This window comes from Coccinella septempunctata, chromosome 8 (genome assembly GCF_907165205.1).
Source record: "Coccinella septempunctata chromosome 8, icCocSept1.1, whole genome shotgun sequence".
NCBI lineage: Eukaryota > Metazoa > Arthropoda > Insecta > Coleoptera > Coccinellidae > Coccinella > Coccinella septempunctata.
The window spans coordinates 26873738-26890653 of record NC_058196.1 but is presented as its reverse complement, the minus strand read 5'-3'; the positions used below and the strand labels follow the sequence as shown (position 1 = coordinate 26890653).

The 16916-nt window shown below is 38.6% G+C and overlaps 1 protein-coding gene across 1 annotated transcript in view; it reads left to right on the top strand.

Moving 5' to 3' along the window:
- The window catches only part of LOC123319057 (homeotic protein antennapedia-like), a 224563-nt gene that overhangs the window by 14782 nt on the left and 192865 nt on the right, over positions 1–16916 (top strand). The gene's annotated exons all lie outside the window — the stretch shown is intronic.

The window sequence follows — 16916 nt, the reverse complement described above, 5'->3', positions numbered from 1 at the left end:
TAGAATCTATTATATTGGCGATGGAGATAATAATGATGGATAGACCTATAACATGTCAATTAACAAGAATTGAGCTCAATTATTACAATTTATATTTTCCCCAACAAGCTATCTCGTTGATATCCTTTGACTTTTTCTTAGCACTCAATTATTCACCATAAATTTGATTCGATATTTTGGTCTGAATATAATTTATAATCTGAAATATGTATTATTACCGAAAAAAATTACCAACTCGAAATCACTGCAATAAATTATATGCATTTCTTTGGGGTTTTCTTCAATTGAGTCAATTAATTTTGCTAATTATAACTGGTTAATGTTCAGTTCCTTCAAGATCATGTGAACGCTTTTTAATGAAAAATATGTTTTTGAATAAATAGTTAATGAATGTCCGAAGACCAGGACAGGGTAGACCACGGGTAACAACTGCCATTCAAGAACGTTACTCGAGAGTTTCTTCGTTGAGACAACGGTTTGCAACCGCTCGCCTCCTTCAAATTCAGCTTGAGCAAACTCATGAGGTGCAAATTAGCACTCAGAAAATAAGAAATCGCCTCAGAGAATATGATTTAAGGCCTCGTGTCGCGGCAAGAGGCCCAGCTCTTACCCCAGCCCATCGAAGGGCGCGTTTGGATTTTGCGAGAGAGCATATCCATTGGGAAGAGGCCGATTGGGAAAGAGTTCTCTTCACAGATGAGTCTAGATTCTGCCTCTACCATTGTGATCGACGTTCCCTTGTATACAGACGTCCGCATGAAAGTAATGCTCAGTGCAATTTCCTGAATACTACTTGTTTCGGGGGAGGATCGATTATGGTATGGGGTGGAATATCTTTGATTGCTCGCACAGACCTAGTGGTCGTTGATAATGGAGCTATGAATGCGGATAAGTATAGAAGGAACATTCTTGAAGAGCATGTAGTGCCATTTGCCCCATACATTGGTGAAAATTTCATTTTTATGGACGACAATGCCAGACCCCATCGTGCGCGCATCGTTCAGGAGTACCTTGAAGAGGTTGAAGTCTCTCGAATGGAATGGCCAGCAAGAAGTCCAGATCTCAATCCGATTGACCAGGTTTGGGACAACCTCAATAGAAGGCTGAGAAGTTCAGAAAATCATCCAGCTACTCTTAATGACTCAGGAATCCAACTCGGAGAAATCTGGGAAGGATTAGATCAGAACATTTTAAGATCACTCATTTTGAGTATGAACCGTCGTTGCCGAGCTGTAATTAACGCCAGGGGTGGAAATACCAAGTATTAAATCACTTATCAGCATTTCAGTTTTTTGAAAATTGTTCATTTCTCTTCTTTCACATAAGATTCGGTGAAATCCTGAAATTCTCTTCCATTTAATGTGTCTTGTTTCGTTCAAAACCTTCCCGACAGAACATAAAAAATAAGTTATAAAGTCAGTGTAGAGTTAACTTTCATTAAAATTGAGATTTTCAGAATGTGCGTTAATTTTTTTGCGCAGTGTATTTTGTCATATAATAAGAAATATCTGCGCATTTCATTCGGCGATAAGTTTTTTTGCCTTAGCTCGATTTAAATGTGAGTTTTGTGGGATGAATACGTCAAGGCTTCATTTGGGAATGACTGCGTTTAATTGATGGCTAGACTAAGACGTCGGAGTAAGTTTGCGTACTAAATTTCGGAGAACTGAAAGCAAGATGCCTCCAGTTTCTAATTGCTCATATCTGATACGTATTTATAGCGAGCAATTATGGCCGGGCTTCAAGTTTCCAGCCAGGAGGGAGAGAAGAGTGTTCGTCGGCAACAGAGGCAAGAACTTCCAAGGCAGTGTACACACAGGCGTATAGTTATTCTCCGGCAACTTCCTTATAACTTATCTTCCTTCAGGCTTGTCATATAGGTATTTCATTACAGGTCTGATTTATGGGTCGATTTATTCCGTATAATCTTGGTGAAATGTGTATAAAGCTGAAGTATGTCGCCATAATTAAAAGGGAGTAACACTTCTTGGTATTCGCAATTTGCATGGAGCCTGGGCCCGAGAAAAACCAAAGACCGTAAAATGAGATGGTGTGCCGACACCAACGTTGGGATATGGCGAGGGAAAAAGAACAGTAATAGTGTTAGATGATGTTAAAGCGGTTATAATGAACTTGTGCGTGAGAATTTTGCAACTAACTATACAGCTTATGTGTTGAAAAACTGTAATCGTATTTCAAGAAGATGAATTTATTGGAGGTTATAGATCTACGAATAACACACCTGAACGGTTCTGAATTGTTTCATTTCAGAACTTTGTTGAACGTAAGTCAATATTAGATTTGCAAAATTCCAGTTAGCAAGTGAGCATATAATCAACAAACCTCACTATGAAAAATGAAATTATTTTACAGGGTGAGACTTTGACTCGTACAAATATTTCAACAGTAGATTCTCCAGGTCAAAAAGAAGCACTTTTTCCCTTACAATTTTTTTTCGAATCGGCTCTGTTTAAAAGATACAGGCTGTTGAAAAACATAAAAAAAATTATTTTTAGTTCTATATCTCACAAACAATTTTATTGAATGGAATGAATTTTGGAATATACACTGAGCAAAAAAATTAACGCACATTCTGAAAATCTCAATTTTAATGGAAGTTTACTCTTCATTGACTTTATAACTTATTTTTTATGTTCTCTCGGGAAGGTTTTGAACGAAACAAGAAACATTAAATGGAAGAAAAATTCAGGATTTCACCGAATCTTATGTGAAAGAAGAGAAATGAACAATTTTCAGAATACTGAAATGCTGATAAGTGATTTAATACTTGGTATTTCCACCTCCTGCGTTAATTACAACTCGGCAACGACGGTTCATACTCAAAATGAGTGATCTTAAAATGTTCTGATCTAATCCTTCCCAGATTTCTCCGGGTTGGATGCCTAAGTCATTAAGAGTAGCTGGATGATTTTCTGAACCTCTCAGCCTTCTATTGAGGTTGTCCCAAACCTGCTCAATGGGATTGAGATCTGGACTTCTCGCTGGCCATTCCATTCGAGAGACTTCAACCTCTTCAAGGTACTCCTGAACGAAGCGCGCACGATGGGGTCTGGCATGATCGTCCATAAAAATGAAATTTTCACCAATGTATGGGGCAAATGGCAGTACATGCTCTTCAAGAATGTTCCTTATATACTTATCAGCATTCATAGCTCCATTATCAACGACCGCTAGGTCTGTGCGAGCAATCAAAGATAGTCCACCCCATACCATAATCGATCCTTCCCCGAAACCGGTAGTATTCAGGAAATTGCACTGAGCATACCTTTCATGTGGACGTCTGTATACAAGGGAACGTCGATCACAATGGTAGAGGCAGAATCTAGACTCATCTGTGAAGAGAACTCTTTCCCAATCGGCCTCTTCCCAATGGATATGCTCTCTCGCAAAATCCAAAGGCGCCCTTCGATGGGCTAGGGTAAGAGCTGGGCCTTTTGCCGCGACACGAGGCCTTAAATCATATTCTCTGAGGCGATTTCTTATTGTCTGAGTGCTAATTTGCACCTCATGTTTTTGCTCAAGCTGAATTTTAAGGAGGCGAGCGGTTGCAAACCGTTGTCTCAACGAAGAAACTCTCAAGTAACGTTCTTGAATGGCAGTTGTTACCCGTGGTCTACCCTGTCCTGGTCTTCGGACATTCATACCTGTCTCCCTGAATCGCTGCAACATTCTGAACACACTTGTATGGGAAACTCCAAACCTTTCTGCAATTCTTGTGTATGTCCACCCTTCTTCTCGCAAAACTACCGCTTGGGCACATTCCTCTTGGGTCAAATTGCGTGTTTCGCGTTGCATAGCTATCGAGTGTAGAAAATTAAACGAAAGAAAAACTATTGATCACTAGAATTGATCCAGAACAACTGATTTTAGAATGGAACCAATACATTCAAAATCTGATAATATCATCATTTTTTATTCCTGCTGGGAAAAAACATCTGTATTGAAGAAAACCGTTGAAAGTGGATAACATATGCATGCATAAATCTGATAAAAATAATTATCATTGAGAACACCTTCAGTTGTAGAATAAATTCGAGATTTCCATAATGTGCGTTAATTTTTTTGCGCAGTGTAGTTTGTCATTTATTTGATGAATCTTTTCCCTCCATAAGATATCACCCAGGTCTTCCAGTTTTCTCATTATGACCAATACGTAGCATAAAAATACCAAAAATTACGAGAACCCAACTCTTTAAACTAAGGTTGCCGCTATCCAACTACCTAGTGAAATTCCCATCAAAATCGGACATTTGCTGTCCGAGTCTTGAAAAGACAAACATACAAACAAACTAACTAACAAACACAACAAATGTTTCGTTCTAAATCGAACTAGCAAACTACATCGGATATTCTGATGAAAATACTGCCAAAATGAGGATGAAACAGCATTTAGATTATAAGGTGAATGATTTTCGAAATGGCGTTTTAAAATGGCGGACCACAGAACTTTGTCTGTGGAAATTCTGGTGAATGATGAATACGCATATGGGATCAAAGTAACCTAATCAAATTCAGCTCCCGTACCAACTTTCGACCCGAATCTATTCGAACCAACTCCAGGTAATTCCATTTGTCAGCGGACATAGCTGACGTCCACAAAAAGTTGTAACATTCCCGGTCTAAGAATTTCGTAATATGGCCGCTTTCAAGGAGACCCCTCGCGGCCAACAATTCGAACTACACCCAGACGCAACGAGGGTTCAGCACGACAGGTTGGCTGTCAACGGTATTCGTTTTGAGAAACTCCCAACGTCTCCCAGAAAAAAAAAATCGAAAATGGGCAAACTCGATCGAGGAGAGATTTACATCGATCGGTTTCGTTGAAAATGTTGTCTGAAGATTGGTTTCGAATTGTTATATCTTATTGATGCGCATACGCTGTTAATTGTACAGGGTGTCCCGAAATCAATGCAACAATTTTGGACATAGATTCACAAGATGAAAGTAGGTGTAATTGTAGGAAAGAAAGGATTTAAGATAAAGTTTATTAGTTTGAACGTCGGTAGCACATATCCAACAAATTCGAAGAATGACAACTGCTCACCTGAACTGCTCACCATGGCGAAAATTGTGCGATATTGCAGCGATGATGGTTAATTAGGTACTGATCGCGCACAATCACATGTATATTTTCTGACCCCTCGCCCTCGAAGTTGTCCGCAGAGATGGACATGTGCTCCGCGAACGCGTAACAAAAGAAAATAAAAGAGAAAATAAATTATTTCATTTCTGAGTCATACCTACCAAAAATTATGATTTTATAAAATTTGGAAGATTTCCAAACAGTAGGTGACCCTTATTTTTGTTTTTTGCCACGAGGCCCCCATTGAGACACTTTTCACTGGGTAACAATGTCTTTGGAATCACTAAACATTCCTTGAGCATTGTTGAATCGTTAAGCCCATTCAATTGAAAAACTTAATTGCCTCTTTTTTTGATAAAAATCTAAAATTGTGCGAAGGTACGAGGATATATTGAAAAATTTTTAGCCTACTACAGAACCAAACAAAATTTAAATGTCAAAATATTTTATTACTCAACATATTTTCCTCTTAATTGGATACATTTATTGCAGCGAACCTGAAACGTCTCTAGACCTTTCAAAAAAAATGTGGGGGTGTTTTAGTAATTCAAACACTAAATCACGAATTTTCCGCGTCTTTTCTCTTTAATTTTTTCCCGTAGAGTGGTCAGTAATGTCGAATAGTAATCTCCGGTTATTGTTCTACCCTTATTCAAAAAATCAATCATGATTGCTCCATGGCAATCCCAAAAAACTGAATCAAGAACTTTTCCAGCAGATTTTTGGACACGAAACTTCTGAGGTCTTGGAGAACCATAGTGTCGCCATTCCATCGATTGTTGCTTTGTTTCTGGATCGTAGAAATGTACCCAAGTCTCATCCATAGTAACAATTCGGTTTAAGAAGTCTACATCGTTTTCAAATCGAGCACAGATCGAACGCGATGCTTCTACCCTTGCACGCTTTTGGTCAACATTCAAACATTTGGGGATCCATTTTGCAGCAATTTTTCTCATGTCCAAATTGACGTGAACTATATGATGAACGCGTTCGTATGAAATATTCAGTGCTTCAGATATCCGTTTTAGCCCGATTCGACAGTCTGATAAAATCATGTCATGAACTGCATCGATATTTTCGGGGACTGACACAGAAACTGGCCTTCTCGATCGGTCATCATCTTCAATGAAAAATTTACCTCTTTTGAAGCTTGCAGACCAATTTTACACGGTCGCATACGAAGGACATTGATCTCCAAAAGTACTAAGCATATCTTCGTAAATCTGCTTACCTCTTAACCTTTTTAAATACAGGTACTTGATGATGGCTCGATAATAAAATTTTTCGATTTTCCCAATTTAGGTGGACAACTACTCTTTTAATTTATTGCGTAACTCTGGTTTACTTTTTTGACCTCAAACTTCACACTGACACTTCTAATGAGTTATTGTTCGTTGCTATGGTAACAATATTTTTTTTTTATGCATGGAACTGGTCTAGGCTAACTAGATATCAATACATCCTCGTAAAAGATCACTACATATATGCATTCCAAAATAGACATAAGAAATTACCTTTTCAAACTCTTTCATCTGCGAATGTTGTTGAATGGCCATGTTGAATTTTTTATGTATTTATCATAAAACATTATCCCATTGATGTTATTCTTGTTTCAGGTATAGTAACACCGGACCGTCACCAGTCCAAACTCATAAATTATCATCTAAAACGGAGATTAACCGGCATCCCAAAATGTACATCAGCGAACGGAGAAAAGGTAAAGCGACCAGAATGAATAATGCATAAGCTCTTGAAAGTTACGAACCACATTAAACTTGCGGACATTCGGAGTTTATTATTCCGTAAGTCATCTAGTAATAAGCCCTTTTTTCGGAATTTGTATGACAAAGTTTAATGCTCGGCATAGGAGTTTTATTGCGAGTTTTCCAACTTTGCAGCCGTTTATTTTCATTGACCGCGGCAGGTTTATGCTACGAATTGATGGACGCCTTGTTGTAACCCAGGAGATGTTCCATTAAAACTGCCATTTGAATGCTGTAACAAGTGATCTAACAGGGAGGTCGATTTGTGTGAATATTCAGAATTAATTTTTTCATCTCTACCTCTTTTAAACCAAGCCAAATAGTGCAAGGAAAGTTGATGCTGCAGCACTCCAAACATGGGAACAATATTCTAAACCCAGACTTTCAAGTCTTTCATGTTGCCTCCCATGTTACATTGCGATCGCCTGTCTACGCAGCTTGAGTACCCTCACTAGAATCATTTTTGCTGTTATGATTTAACACAGTATTTCTAAAGTTCTTTCTCTTTCCTGAACTATCATAACTCGCAGTCCTAATAGGTTCTCCTGCCTTCCTTCAAAACAAACCCATATTTCATAGCGAAAAAAAGAAATCCATCCACTCCAGCAACAATAGTCGAGCTATAAACTAGGCAAGATCATTTCACCGATTTGTTTACGTCCGTTACAAGTCCGGTGAGACTTATTGACGATTCCACCCACAGCCTATTCAAATTGGTGACTTATTTGTTATGGAAATCGGTGGATTTTCACGTCTGTTCGAGTAGCTAGCAGTCCGTTCGACCAGGGAATCTCTCAATTATTACGACAGGACTAGTTTCGTCAGTCCCACGCTCCCAAAACTATCGGAAATTGCCGGTAATGAGCCGACCACGATTAATCATTATTCGAATGTGGGCTTCGGATGTAAAAATCTCTTGTCAGCATAATTTGGCGCGCCGTAGAAACTGAAGGAAGGTTAGAGCGAGTGGGATACATCATTACCGGGTATCTTGATGTCGTGGCTATATTTTAATTCGGACCGAAAGTTGGGATCGGAGTTATCTGGAGATTTGGACGGGAACATTGTGGTTTTTATACACGTGCGTAGGTTAGGACATGGTTTTGTACTAGTTAGATTGGATGTTGTAAATTAGAGGTGGACTTTTTGATTGAAAGGACCAATACCTTCACCTTCTGGTTTTCCAAGTCATTACTCTGCTTTTCATCAGGTGTTGGAGTGATGCTGCAGGATTTTCATGTTGGAGAAACGTCTCCTACAGGCAACCAACGAGGCTACAATAATTTCCTTCATTCTGAGAAGAAATCTACCAGCTATATGAAATCCATCTGGTTGAGCGTCACAAGTATCTATGAGAATAACCCTAGAAAGCTTCTGTTGAAGCTTTTAAAGCTTCTGTTGAAACTTTTAAAGCTTCTGTTGAAGCTGTTAAAGCTTCTGTTGAAGCTGTTAGAAATACTGATAGTGGTGCGATAAGAGTCCTGTGAGACTGGAGCTTAACCCTGAAATACTGTGATGTACATAACGATTGTGAGACCAAAAATAACCTATGGGGCAGTAGTTTGGTTGGCTGAAGCAGAGCACGAGAAAAATACTGGACTAGGTACACTGGCGACACTCTGACTCTCGAAGACCAAAGAAGTTTTGTGTCCAAAAATCTACTGGAAAAGTTCTTGCTTCAGTTATTTGGGATTGCCATGTAGTAATCATGATTGATTTTTTGGATAAGGGTAGAGCAATAACCGGAGATTACTATTCGACATTACTGACCACTCTAGGGCCAAAAATTAAAGAGAAAAGACACGGAAAGATATCCAAAGTTTTCTTGTTTTTGCAAGACAACGCTTCTGCACACAAATCTCATGTAGCCATGCAAAAAATTCGTGATTTAGGGTTTGAATTACTAGAACACCCCTCTTTTATTCACCAGATTTGGCTGCATTCGCCATCATCTCTTCCCTCAACTGAAAAAAAGTTCAAAAGATCGTAAATTTTCTTCCAACGAGGAGGTAATAAAAGCTGTGGAGGTCTGGTTTGCAGAGCAAGAAGAAACATTTTTTTTGAAAGGTCTACAGACGTCGCAGGTTCGTTGTAATAAATGCATCCAATTAAGAGGAGAATATATTGAGTAATAAAATATTTTGACATTGAAATTTTGTTTGGTTCTATAGTAGGCTAAATATCGATAAACCTAAGAAACAAATATGTAAAATGTGGTTGATTCAATATTGTATTTTTCATAGTGAATAAAGAGGTTCCTTATACGATTTATAAGTGTGGATAAAGCTTCAATTATAACGTGATTATGGACAAAAAAATACGCATCCAGTTACACCAACTCGAACCCTAATAGAGTCGTTCGTATTTGTACATCCAGAGACGCCTCGCGACAAATCAACAACGAAACTCCATCCTCCTTCATGGCATCCTCTAAAAACGTCAATAACGCGTCATCCCTTATTCATGAGTCCACCCCAAATTGATTCCTCAATAAAACGTCCGGGACGCCGCTGCGCCTGCACGCATCGCCATTGGCACGTTGCGAAAAAACTCCTTCGGTCAGGACGTACTCTTGGGACGATTTAGCAACATGCGTCCATGCACCGACGTGCCATCAATCAATGTTACTGTCAACCTTTAAAACAATGCCATGCCACCGTATAATTGAACTCCATACATCATGCGCGTTTGATAACCCTTGTCCGTCCATCTGGCACAGAGGTTCGGACCTGCCGAACGGAATGTGGGCGGTGATCTGGTTCGCGATTTCTTCCCGATGGATTTTCGATCAGGGCATCGCATGGGAAGGCTGAATTTGACCTCTGGTTGATTTCGTGGAGACCGGATACTCACTAAAACTAATAGTCTTTTGAAGCTCGCAGTCCAATTTTTCACGGTCGCATACGAAGGACGTTGATCACCAAGGGTATCAAGCATATCTTCGTAAATCTGCTTACCTCTTAACCCTTTTAAATACAGTGACTTGATGATGGTTCGGTACTCCAATTTTTCACAATTTTGCTGAAAATCTTCTTTCTTTTAATTTATTGCGTAACTCTGGTTCACTTTTGTGACCTCAAACTTCACACTGACACTTCTAATGAGTTATTGTTCGTTGCTATGGTAACGCAATATTTTTTCATGCATGGATCTGGTCTAGGCTCACTAGATATCAATACATTCTCGTATATTTTTAGCGATAAGAATTAGCTCAGATGCATATCACTCGCTGACATTAAAAATACATATCTGACTCATTAGATCACAGAGGGTTGCACCAGGAGTTCCTATTTCTAATCGGTGGTTGAAGAGCACGAAGGCCTACTAGATGTGTTATTGCTGTATGAAATAAATTATAGCAAATCAAGTAGAAAAAATTGTTGCTTGACAGTGAACTGAAAAAATTAGAAATTATAATTATCTATAGTAACGTTCATTGTCGGGCTACAATTTTTTCTGCTCCTGACAAATAAGTGCAAGAATTCGCGCAGGAGCAAATCGGTTATTTCAATTTTTTAATTGATTTTGTTCCGCAGATATTGGGAGAGAAAACCCTAAATAGCTTCACCGAGACTTTCACATTTCTTTTTCATTAATTTTTCTTCTGTGTTATTCAAACCTAAAATTTTTGATAATTTCGAATGTTCCTGAGATAAATTGACAGATGGTCAGTGATTCTTATCAATTTTTGAGGGTTGTAAGTGTAGATTCATTTGGAAAATTAGAAAAACAAAGTTTAATATCGAAGAATAGGGCAGCAGAGAATAATATTCATTATTCGAGGAGTTGAATCACTTGTTTATTTTACCATTTTCTCTTTGATCTCTCCAAGTACTTCTGTCGGACTAAACGCATGAAAAATCCATCTCGAAACGGACAGATTCCAGAGCGCCAGATGAAAACATCTCAATTCCATCTCGGGCGAATGCCATAAACGTCCTTAATTTTTCCTGATAAGGAACGTGGAGAATGTTGTTCTTGTCACCTCATCCTATTTCAGATTGAAGATGATTGTTATTTTTACGTGACAAATATCGAAGGCCTCCGAAAGGTATCTGGGTATATAGTATCGTAATTGCATCAAATCAGAAAATAACCACTTGGAAGGCGAGGAAAATTACAGTGTTTCGTATTTTGCTGCAATATACCGCTCACGATTTCTGTGCCAACAGATTACGGTGGTGTTAGTTCACCTTGGCGATGGATGCTGCAAGAAGTGATGCTGGATCAAGTTTCTTATTGGGGAATTGGAATATTCTGATGATTAAACTATATAATTGTCATCCAATAATGTCTTTATCACTCAGAATCTAGGCCCAAAACGTGATCATTTTTATCAACGTCATTTTGTATATAGACTAATTTATAATTTATGTTCTTATCTTGGGTTTTAACAGCTAAATAAATGAAATTTTTCGCCACTGAGAGTGAAATCCATTTTTCGTTACAAGTTGCACAATATTTCACTTTGTGCAACTAGTTATACAAAGTAAGATGTTTCATAACATTAATTAGTTCTAAAAAGTGTCACTTTATATGTCAAAATTAGAAAAAAAAATATTTTTTGCATAACGTTTCGGGATAGTTGCCATGGAAAAAACTTCAGGAATGGAAAAGAAATCAGGAATTTTTTAGAATGTTCTATTACTTCTATACAGGGTGTATTTGAAGGTGAGGCTTTTTTTCAACAGAAGGTAAAACTGGTTAAAATGAAGCGTTCCACCACAAATCACCTATACAAAACTTTCCAAAATGACACAGTTGACAAAAAACTTTGAAATGATTACTGAAATAGATCCTAATACGACCCTAGACCGTTTGTTAGCTGAATTATCGCAAAGCAGTGGGAAAAAACTCATCTCCTGATTGGACCATGTCGTTTCGTTTAGGATATTGGCTCTTTCGATATTTACATGGTAATGAAAGAAAACTTCTCATTATTTTTTAGTAACTTACACGATTTTATGAAATGGCTCATTTCGATACCAACTGATAGAAGAGACTTAGGACACAAGTGTAAAAAATATAATAATACTTCAAAATCTCACCAATAAAAACCGTCTGAATTATTCACGAATTTTTCCACAATGGGCATCACAATCTTCTTGTTCGAACATTCTAAGAATCGTCGTAAAAATGGAATGAAATGGGGAAACATCATAGCACTTTTTCAACATAACTAACATAAGCACTATCAAGAAACTGCCTCGATTTTCTACATTTTTTTTCACCCTAAATTGCACGATACAACAATTATGATTCTCTCAAAAGTGACCTGATGCATCTAATCCGATGAACTTGGTACTGAACCATTCATTGTCCAGCCATATGTTTATGTTTTGTTTCGTTTTTGCTATGCCGGAGTCACCTATCACAGTCCCGTACTTCCAATTTTTGGTTAAACGACTTATTTTGAAGAGTTCTACGTTCTGTCAAACAAAAAAGCCTCACACTTGAAAACACCCTGTATTTAGCCGTTTAACTGGACATGCTGAATCGCCTCTCGTCAACTTCGCCGATCCGGCAGCGTTAGTCATCAAATGGCCTGGATTTTCCCTTAACGGTGAACAGGAGTGCATTAGAAGTCCGGTCGTTCTTCTGTAGAAAAGAAAAAATATTCTCTCCAAGCGCCATATGCATTATTCATCCGGCGCATTATTATTGCCGAAGCTCGCACGATTTACGCATTCAGCGCGTTATTACATATTTATACAGTCATAATTCTATTTATAAATAATTATTGTTGGACCTTTGCTTGGTATGTCTTATTCCTTCCCGCCCAGGTATTCTAACGTTGCCGCTGTTTTCCTAGAGGCTAGAGGCTCTTTCAATCGACCTGCGAAATATTGCACACTGAACGCAGACATTCAATTTCTATTATGTCAGTTGACAACAATACGAATTTCTGTGTCACCGGAAGTGATTCACCCTCATCTGACGCTCCAATCAAGTCGTGTTAGTATTTTCGATCATAAAATAACATCCTACCAAGGTACCAAGAAAAAATTGCGGAAAATCTGACTTGATTCACGCAATTCGATGAGTTGAATTATAATCTACACTTTCATTATTGTGATCTACAAAATTTGATCACTCATAAGCTTTCTGAAACACCCTGCATATTAGATTCTAGATTTTAAAGCGGGTTGCGTTGTGATTTTAAGCGTGTTGGCGCCTTTACTGTTCAATATTTTCGCCATAGCTGTCTCGATAATTGCTTAAATGAGTGTGCCTGCAAGAGGTGTTGGAATAAGATTCAGATTTGATGAAGGCCTGTTTAACCTGAAGCGCCTCAGAGCAAAAACCCGTACTGGGTTTATCACGGAGCTTCAATATGCGCACATAGTGCTAGCAACCCAGAGGATCTACAGATAATGTTGGACACCTATAAACATATATATGAAGCTCAGGCCTTAGACTCAATATTGACAAAACCAAAATCTTGGTAAGTCCGCCAGAAAGCCTTCAAACAGATATCAGCCTGGAGGATGAAACTCTAGAACAGGTCGAGCAGTTCAAATACTTGGGAAGCTTCATGAATAGTAGGGCTAACCTGGACACGGAAATACACAACCGTATCAATTTGGCATAACGAGCATTCTGGAAGTTAAAGGACAGAATGTTTCAAAATCACGACCTCAATCTGAAGATCAAGACAGCTGTTTACAAAGCAGTGGTCCTCCCAACGCTCCTTTATGGAAGCTGGATGCCCTACAGGCGACATATTAAACAGCTTGAACAAACGCAACAACGACATCTAAGACAAATAATGCAGCTGTTTCCACAAAGTTTCAAATGCAGAAGTCTTGCAGCGCGCGAGTTGTATAACAATTGAGACTCAAGTAACAAGGGCCCGACTCAGATGGAACGGCCACATTCTGAGGATGCAAGACACAAGACTACTCAGAATAGCTCTGTATGGCGAATTCACAGAGGGAGCTCGGAAACCAGGAGGCAAGTATAAGCGGTTCAAAGATATACTGCATCAATCCCTAAAATCAGTTAATGCTAATGATAACTGGGAACAACTAGCGTTAGACAGATCACAGTGGGGGTCTTTGGTCCACAGTTATAATGGAGACTAGAGAAGAATACAGCGGCGGCTAGATCTGGTTGGTGACTATCCATGCCCAGAGTGTGGAAGAATCTGTAGGTCACAGTTGGGTCTCTTCAGTCACAGGAGGGCACACAGTCGCAAGTAGCCCCAAGAAATTATAAGTTTGCTAGCACCTATACTAGCAATGGCGGGATTGTGTCATCAGATGATCTGGACTTTCATCCTTCTTCCCACAGAATCTGCATTCGTCAGTTTTCCTATGCCATAATAGAAAGATGCCTAGCCAATGAAAGGATGAGTTCGTGCTCCTTTCTTGGAAAGTGTATCGATCCTTTCATTTCATTTGATTTCCGAGTGGACCAGAGGCTGTTATCTTGGCTGAAGAGACCATGTTATTATTGCCTAATTTGTTGAGTTTTCTGAGTAGTCCCATATCACTTCAATTTTTTCTTCTTTTTTTCCATAAAGCGGTGCAAATCATCGAAGGAATGAGGAGCTTTTATAATTAATCCCTCTGAACAATCCGAAGACGCCCTCCATAGACATAGCTCGGTATTGAACCAAACATCTCAACCACATGCACTTATAATGAAAACGTAACAGTTTCAAACAACTTTCTAACGGACCAATTCCATGAAAATCATAAATACCGTCCAGCAGTCGCGTTGATGAAGCTTTTAACGCGTCCCCCGACTAGGTTCACCTTATAATCGATCCAGTTTTTGCGGCGACACCAGGCTGGATCGTATAAGGTGCACACGGCATAATGCGACCAATGTAGCCGATATCCATACAACGGCGTACAATTGACTCGGCCAGTCCATAAATCTGCCGAGGACGGAGTCCGTATTAGCCGCTACATTGATCACATGCGTCCGTACACAACGGCATAAACTAATATACCGAGTGCACAACGGCAATTTGTTATAAATAAATCCGGACTTCCTTCTCGCATTCGTCGGACAAGCGTTGAAATTCAATCAGAGGTTATGTTTCAATCGGGAGTTATTGTGTGGCGCTATGGACGCTCCATCGGTTTTAGATGCAAACCGGGGATGTATTGTAGATGTAGGATCATGTCCTGTTGTCGGTGAACATGAAGGATTTGTCGAAAAGATGGATATCTAACAAAAAATTTTCATCGAATTAAGATGAACGATCACTTATGAAAATTTAACAATACTGAACAAACACTGAAGTATTATTTATGTTTTCTTATATTATGCGCCGTTTTCCAATAACTTGATGTTCAAAAATAGAAAATATCTGTGAAATTCGACTTTGGATGAATGTTTACAAGATTCACATAACCTTAAAACAACATATTCTTCTTCTTCTTCTTCCAGCTTATAAGATATGTGCCTGGATCGCACCATCTACACATTACAGATGTATAGTGTCAAAGATTTACGTGGGTTTCATAAAACTTTTATTGACCGAACAACGACATGACATCACTGAGACCTTCGCATTTCTGAATATTTTGAAGGAGAATAAATTTTGGACCATAGAATGGATTATGTAGGTCATAATTTGATGCAAGAATGATATTCTGAATGCTCATGATTGAACGATCGATTGAAAACAAATTGACTTTTATTCGTCAATCAAGCGTTGATTCCCCGATCAAGCTTTGTGAAACAGGGGGTTAGCTTGTTATTTTGAAGGGAATTTTGGTCTTCTCTGTTTGGCAAGGTTTGAACGTGCAGGGAAATTGAATTTTACAATTTGCATTTGTTCAAAGCACCCAATTCTTCTAATTTCACAGGTACCTTTAAATTTTTGAACATCAAATTACTCGAAAACGGTGCATTACACGAGAAAATATGAAGGTTACTTTTAGCCAACCAACCAATTTTGCTCCTTGTAAACGTAAACGAAAGAAAACTTATCCAGAATGTTTTTTTACCCATCAAAAATATCACTTATACCGAAAAAACTCTTGTTTCTTCCTTGTATTGCCATTCTATAACTTAACCTTACCTCAAACTGTTTTAAGTAGGATTTATGTCTGGTATCATGTGAGATCGGTAAAAATGGAAATATATGGGGGGATCAGTGGAGTAAGAAAAATCATCAACCGATAATTTACTTGCACCTAACTGACAACAATGCCATAATTACAGTATCCTCAACAAGTCTGATCGCTCATAATTAACCGTAGAATCTTACACGCAAAAAAGTGTCCGTAGATTTATACCTATCTAATTGAAGAAGCAAATACACGAGTGGTTTTTGTAGACGCGGCCTAATGAATATTTAGCTCCGTAAATTGCCGTGTATCCCACCACTCGTTTCATATAATTAACGATTACATAATACAAAATTTATCGTACCGATAATATCTTTATGGTAGTTTTCATACCTGATATTTAAGTTCTCATGATTTAATTGAGTTCTTAAGTGATCGCGGATAGGAGCGCGCACAAATGCTGCGTTTAATTGTATCAATCGTCGGAGGAGAAATCGTAAATCTTGGATTATCATAATTCATGATTTGGATCTAGTGATTAAGGGGTTTTCGCATTCAGGTGCTGTCTGTAAGGATGATGCTTGGAAAATCGGTTTAACGTATTCACTTACACGAGAAATCGGGGGTTTTACGTGCTGTTTCGAAATCAACCAGAACGGTCACCCATCCAGGTACTGAACATGCCCAACGCTGCTCAACCTAAGAAATTATTTTCCTAATATTTTTTTCTGTAGAATAGAGGGTTTACTTCTCAGGGCTTTAGAGATCCTCAGTTTAGGTCCATATAGGCCAATGCCAGTGCCCTGTTCTGATTCTGATCCATCAGTAAACCACGTGGATGCCTTTTTGTCCAAACTATTAACGAAACTTATTGCACTAGAACGGTCAGCAATGTCGGTTTCAAAGGGCGTTCTGAAATCGAAGAGAATTGGCATAAAATCCGATGGTTTTGGTAAGTGGTTTGAGACCAGTTGGTTCAATATCCTCATATGTCCAACCCAGTTTCCGGCTAGGAGATTC